The sequence below is a fragment of the Thamnophis sirtalis genome, unplaced genomic scaffold (genome assembly GCF_051295495.1).
Source record: "Thamnophis sirtalis isolate CommonGarterSnake01/CBP01778 unplaced genomic scaffold, rThaSir2_p1.2 scaffold_2, whole genome shotgun sequence".
Taxonomy (NCBI): Eukaryota; Metazoa; Chordata; class Lepidosauria; order Squamata; family Natricidae; genus Thamnophis; species Thamnophis sirtalis.
In genome coordinates, this window is record NW_028261382.1 from 136,193,492 (window position 1) to 136,199,598 (window position 6,107).

Sequence of the window (6,107 nt, forward strand, 5' to 3'; positions counted from 1 at the left end):
TTTTTTCCTCAGAGAGTCAAGGTCAATGAGCTGCGATAAGGTGACTGGGAGGTATCTCCAGTTCGGATGGTGCCTGATTGGATCATGTGATGGCCATATGGGTGCTGGACAGGGACTTGAACTTTCCTTTGGGTGGAAACTTTCAGATTCGGGTTTTCCCAGCTGTACCAATATGACATCTCTAATAAAATGAAACTTTGAGGAAACTCAAGCCTCCAAGTCTTCTTTCGTGTTACTTGGAACCCTGACATTATGAGTGAGTGAGTTTCAGGGTAATATTATAGTAGTTGGCCCAAACATTTACCACTTTTTTAAACATAGGGATGCATGGCTATGTGTTCTGACCCCCTCCTCCGTCCAGTAACGAATGCCGAGACAAGCTTATCTGGAATATCACAGCACTTTATTAACAGGAAACATAAACCTCGGTGGCTGAAAGCCTAAGCAGACAAACAGATAAGAACCTTGGCAGCAACTCAGACTTCAACAGATACAGATAACAGCTTCTCCAGTGTTAAGAAATAAGTTGAATCCTGCAACCAGACTCCTGACAAAGTCTCTCCTTAAATACAATCTTGAGAGGAGCCTAATTACAAGCACCTGGGTCCAATTATCATTTGTATGTGTGTAGCTGTTCTCTACGTAGATCTGCCCGGCATTGCCGGGCATCCAGGACCACCTCCCTTGTCTCCTCATCACTGCTCCAAGGCCTGATGTCAGGAGCTCACTCCCTTCAGCTTTCACCACTGCTCCATGTCTCAGGCACCTCCTGGGGGCCAACCAGCCTCTCTGCGCCCTGCTCGGAGTTGGAACCCTGTCCAGGGTCCTCCACCTCTTCCAGAGCCGACTCATAAAGCACCTCGCTGTTGGAGTCTGTTTGCAGCTCCAACGGCTCCTGCTGGGCCACAACAGCTATGTATGTTACTTTTTCTTCTGCCAACCTTGTACTTTTTTACTTGCCTATCTCTATGGCATTGCATTTCATTGTGACAGCCTGCTTTTGCTTCCATTGCAAGTCGATCAATTAGTGTTGGTATGCCAACTAGCTGTAAATTTGATAGCGTGAACCTTTTCCAATGATATAGAAGTTCCTCTCAGGATGGTCAGATTAGCCATGTTTATTCCCTTATTACCCAACAAAGTTTAGGTTTAAAAGCAGCAAAGTATACTGTCCTACAAGAACAAGTCAATGTTTATAATTCAGTATCATGAGAAGCCTGGAAAGTGAATGAAGAAATAGAATATTACTTTTAAAACTGTTATTCAATGTTTTTATTTTTAAATCAGCGTAGGAGACGTTCATCACTGGTTCCACAGTATTTAGCATCTTTGTAGAAGCAGTGGTGGTGCAGTGGTTAGAATGCAGCATTGCAGGCTTCTTCTGCTGCCTGCTGGCTGCCTGCAGCTTGCCAGTTCATGTCTCACTGGCTCAAGGTTGACTCAGCCTTCCATCTTTCTAAGGTCAGTAAAATGAGGGCCGAGATTGGGGGCAATAGGCTGACTCTGTAAAACCACTTAGAGATGGCTGTAAAGCATTGTGAAGTGGTATATAATTCTTAAGTGCTATTGCTATTGTTATTGTTGGCTCTGATATCCATCCTCCATCTATATAATCTCTGTGTTACAAAAGAATCAGGAGCAATATTTTGAAAATTATTGTGGAGAAATTCTTGAAGAATCTGGCTACCACTTTATATAGTTAATATCCTCCGAAGTATCTATTATCCTTTCAGATTTAATCCAATTATGCTCCAAATGAAACAGTTTTAGGCATTTTGATGCTTTCCCACTATGATTACTGAATGACCTTTTCTTTAAGTGAAATCTTAAATTTTAAAATGTCTCAAATAAAATTAGTTTGCTCTTAAATTGAAACATGGAATTGAGTCATTCCTTCTGAATGTTACATCACTAATTCATAAAATCTACTTTCTTCTTATCAAGTACATTTATACCAAAATATACTTTTATTCTCATCTATACATCTATTGGAAGGAACATGGTGGCTCAGTGACTAAGACATTATGCTTGTCGATCAGAAAGGTCAGCAGTTTGGTGGTTTGAATCCCTAGCACCGCCTAACAGAGTGAGTTCCCGTTACTTGCCCAGCTTCTGGCAACCTAGCAGTTCAAAAGCATGTAAAAATGCAAATAGAAAGATAGGAACCACCTTTGGTGGAAAGGTAACAGCGTTCCATACACCTTTGGCATTTAGTCATGCCAGCCACATGACCATAGAAATGTCTTCGGACAGCGCTGGCTCTTCAGGTTTGAAACAGAGATGAGCACCACCCCCTAGAGTCAGGAACAACTAGCACATATGTGCAAGGGGAACCTTTACCTTTACTTATACATATATTATTTTGGCAATTTTTAAAAAGACGATCTTAATACATTTTATTTTATTCTGAGTTGCAATACTGTATTTTAAAATTATTTTAATTGTGGACTATTATTTCCAATGATACAAAAAATAATGTTTCTTCTAAAAAGAATTGTAGAATTTTTGAGGGAAATTATGAAGCTGGCCTTGGTTGGAAAAATAGATGTCCATGGAAGAGTGTAAAGGAATGTGAGTAACAAATATGCATCATGATACCACAATGCAAACTTCTTATCTTAAGTATAGGCATGTAATGTCACAACAGAAGCACCAAAGATCTAGTTTGTATTGTCAAGGTCCATGCTTTATTGTTTTTTTGTCATTGTAGTTGGAAACAGACACCTAGAGCTAAAAATTGAATGTTAGACAGAAGGTGCAAACTAGTAGTATAGTCTTTAATCTTTATTACTTCCCTTTGTAGAACTGTAAAGAGCTACAACATGGAGGAAGAAATCCCTGTGAATATGACCCATAATTTTGCCACTTTATAGTATTCTTTTTGTGCCTGCTTCAGCAGCACATATCCTAAAATTGGAACCATACAGAGAAAATTAGCATGGCCCTGCACAAGGATGACTCCCACACACAAGGATCACATACACACACACACACACACACACACACACACACACACACACACACACAGAGAGAGCATTTTTTTCATAGTTGGATTGAAGTCGGCAGGCAACAGGCCATTTTTCTTGACTCTACTTGCCCAGCTGGAAGAAGCAATAAAAAACCATGTCAGTAATGTGCCAAATAACTTATAAGGCCATGTCACCAAGTTCTCAGCTCAGCTTGAACAACTTTCAGTTGGTAAGAGAACTTATGGCAGCTCTCATATGGAAACAAAACAACATTGTGCCTATCTTGCTATTAACTGGTGTTTAGAAGGTGGTGAACAATGTGGAATCTATATACAAGGGGTAGAAGAATTTTTTGCATTTAGAATCCAATGGCTAAAATGTTTTCAAAAACAGAATTATATATAAGTTCAGCTTGTTACTATTGTAGTTTTACTCCAACTCTTCAGTACGTTTGCAGACTGAAGCTTGAGTTTGATAATGGAAATCTTCTCAGAAATTACGAAATAAATCTTAGCAATTTTATGGTGTCTGAGAAATCCATTACACAATCAAAATAAAACAAAAAGTAGCATTCACCAGACTGCTTGTGAAACAAAAACAAGTGTTTCCCACTTGCAATTGCTCACCTGCTTTCCTCTTCATTTCAGCTGATGGAACAGGTTTACAGATTTGTTTGTTCTCTTGATCTCATGCATGGAAGTTTCACGTGTGCATCAGAAATCCCATGGCAGTTCAGATCAGAACAACTGAACAACAAACATGCACCTATTTAGACACACTTCAAGTCACTGCAATAAAATCACAATAAACTGCCATTTAAATATCTGGTTTCAATACATTAATCATAAATCAGCAACATACAACATGTAAGATTAAGATATGGCTGGCTAGTTTGCAGTTCAGCATGTTATGCAAAACCGACTACAGAAAAGCTTCTTAAAACTGAAAGAGATTAAGGTCATAAAAACAACTATAGGACTGCAGTCTATGCAATCCATGTGTGCTGCCCTTATTGCTTGCGAAAATAATTCTGGAATTTTCCTAGAACAGACTGAGCATCTTAAAGAGATGCCAGCAAACTATCAAATAACTAGGACGATTATTTTCAACGGTACTATAGATAATGTTGAGGAGCTTTTCTGAATTTGACTTTTATGCAATTTAGTAAAAAAGAACATTTTGTCAGAGAGTCTATCAATAAAGCATTTGGCACATATATAGGAAATCTGATAAACATTGATTTCATATTTTTATATAAGACTGATTAATATAAAGACCAACATTTTTTAATAGTCTTATATCGCACCAGATGACAACTTCCTCTTCCTTCCTAGCGTGTTCCCGCAAATGAAGGGTCCACTTTTTGGATCATTGAACGCCACTTATAAAATCAAAAGAGATTAAAAAGAATATTTATTGACCTAGATACTTATATTAACTGATCTGATCCGATAATTATTACAGTTTGTATGATAACATAACATGCTTTGAGACTGTAAAGAGATAATTCATTCACATTGATTGGCCTTTGTTTTTAGGTAGAGGAACTGTTGGGAGAAGAATATGTGGGTGATTTTTCTGGTCCCACCAGGGAAGGGGCTCCAGAAAGACAAGCATGTGTGGATATACTGTATGCATGAGTTATAAAGACAAGTAGGATGTTCTTCTATTTTCTTAAAGAAAAATGCATAAATGCATGCCAATTCATTTTTATTTTTCATTATGTTCAACTTTTTAAAAAAATCTGCAAACTTTCAACTAAGAGGATTTGTGATGTGTAGCTCAGGGTTTTTGTTATTTTTTAAATGAAAGGCTGCAGAGGTATTTCTCTATATTTAATCTAAATCCAAGAGCCTTATAGAACATGAAAGGCAAGCCCATTTATAACGGCATAAGCTTTTGAAGACTATAGTCCACAAATTCAGATACACAAATACATATGCCATCAGGTACCACCAAAAACTTGCCATTTCTGTTTGCTTCTTTCTTTTCAAAACAAAGTATTTCCAACAGAAATACTTTAACCTTATATTACCTTTTTGGTATGATTTCTGGCATGGGAAAGCTGGAATATCGAGGGACAAAATTAACATATGTGTGAATTGTAATTAATTGTAATTAACAACAGAGCTTTCTTAGATTTACATAATATCACTGTATTCTAGTAATAAAGTACTTTAGAAAGATAAAACAAGAGCAACATCAATAACCATTATAATTTGGTGTGACTGAGCACACAGTAATATGATTTTCTAGAAATTAGAGCATACAAAAAAGTATAAAAATTAAGACATTATTTCTTTTAGAGTAGATCTAGAGTAGTAGATAAGTTACATAATATTCAATTTCTAGTTAACTGTACACATAAGAACAGTCTTGGACCTAAACTATTTTTGCTTTCCATCTACATTTTCTGAATTCATTACCCAATATTTTTAATGAAGTAAGAATCAGTCTACCTGAAATTTACTTGTGTACCTGAAAAATTATATCTGCTCACTTAATCAGTGGCTAATTAGAAATCTAAGTTCTTTGAAAATTTACATTTTTTTGTTGTGTTTGGTGCATCCATTAGAAATGAGTAATAAATTAAAGCAAAACTGATATTTTAGTTTTCTAGTGTTGTATCTTTCTCTTTTTTAAAAAGTTTTTAATTGTGATTCACACAGTTTCAAAGGGGTAAATGCAGTATTTATGTGAATCCATTTTATTATTAAATACTTATTAAATATTATTCAGATATTTATAATAATATTGTTTACATTACATTTTGCATCCGTCATGAAAGACATGTTATTTGCTATTTTTAAAATAATTATGCATAATTCATGCTATGTGCTCAAAGCCTTTTCAAAAGAATTTGTTGGAGCATATTAAAAGTAAGTTAAAAACTTTTTGCCATTTCTTTCTTTTGATATATTTTTTTAACAATTCCTAGTCTTATTTATTGTCTTGAGTTTCCTGATGGTCCCTCCATTCAAGCACTAACCAGATCTAACCTTCATTGGTAGTCAAGATGAATAAATGACAATATATTATAGAACGAAGCATAGTTCCTTCTTTCCTTCCTTCCTTCCTTCCTTCCTTCCTTCCTTCCTTCCTTCCTTCCTTCCTTCCTCCCTCCCTCCCTCCCTCCCT

The 6,107-nt window shown here is 36.3% G+C and overlaps 1 non-coding gene across 1 annotated transcript; it reads left to right on the top strand.

Annotated features, from left to right (window-relative positions):
• Positions 1 to 2,883: 2,883 nt before the first annotated feature.
• LOC148049182 (U6 spliceosomal RNA) lies at positions 2,884 to 2,990 on the top strand. The gene has a single exon (XR_015695739.1). It is a non-coding gene; the product is annotated as a U6 spliceosomal RNA (small nuclear RNA).
• The last annotated feature ends 3,117 nt before the right edge of the window (positions 2,991 to 6,107 follow it).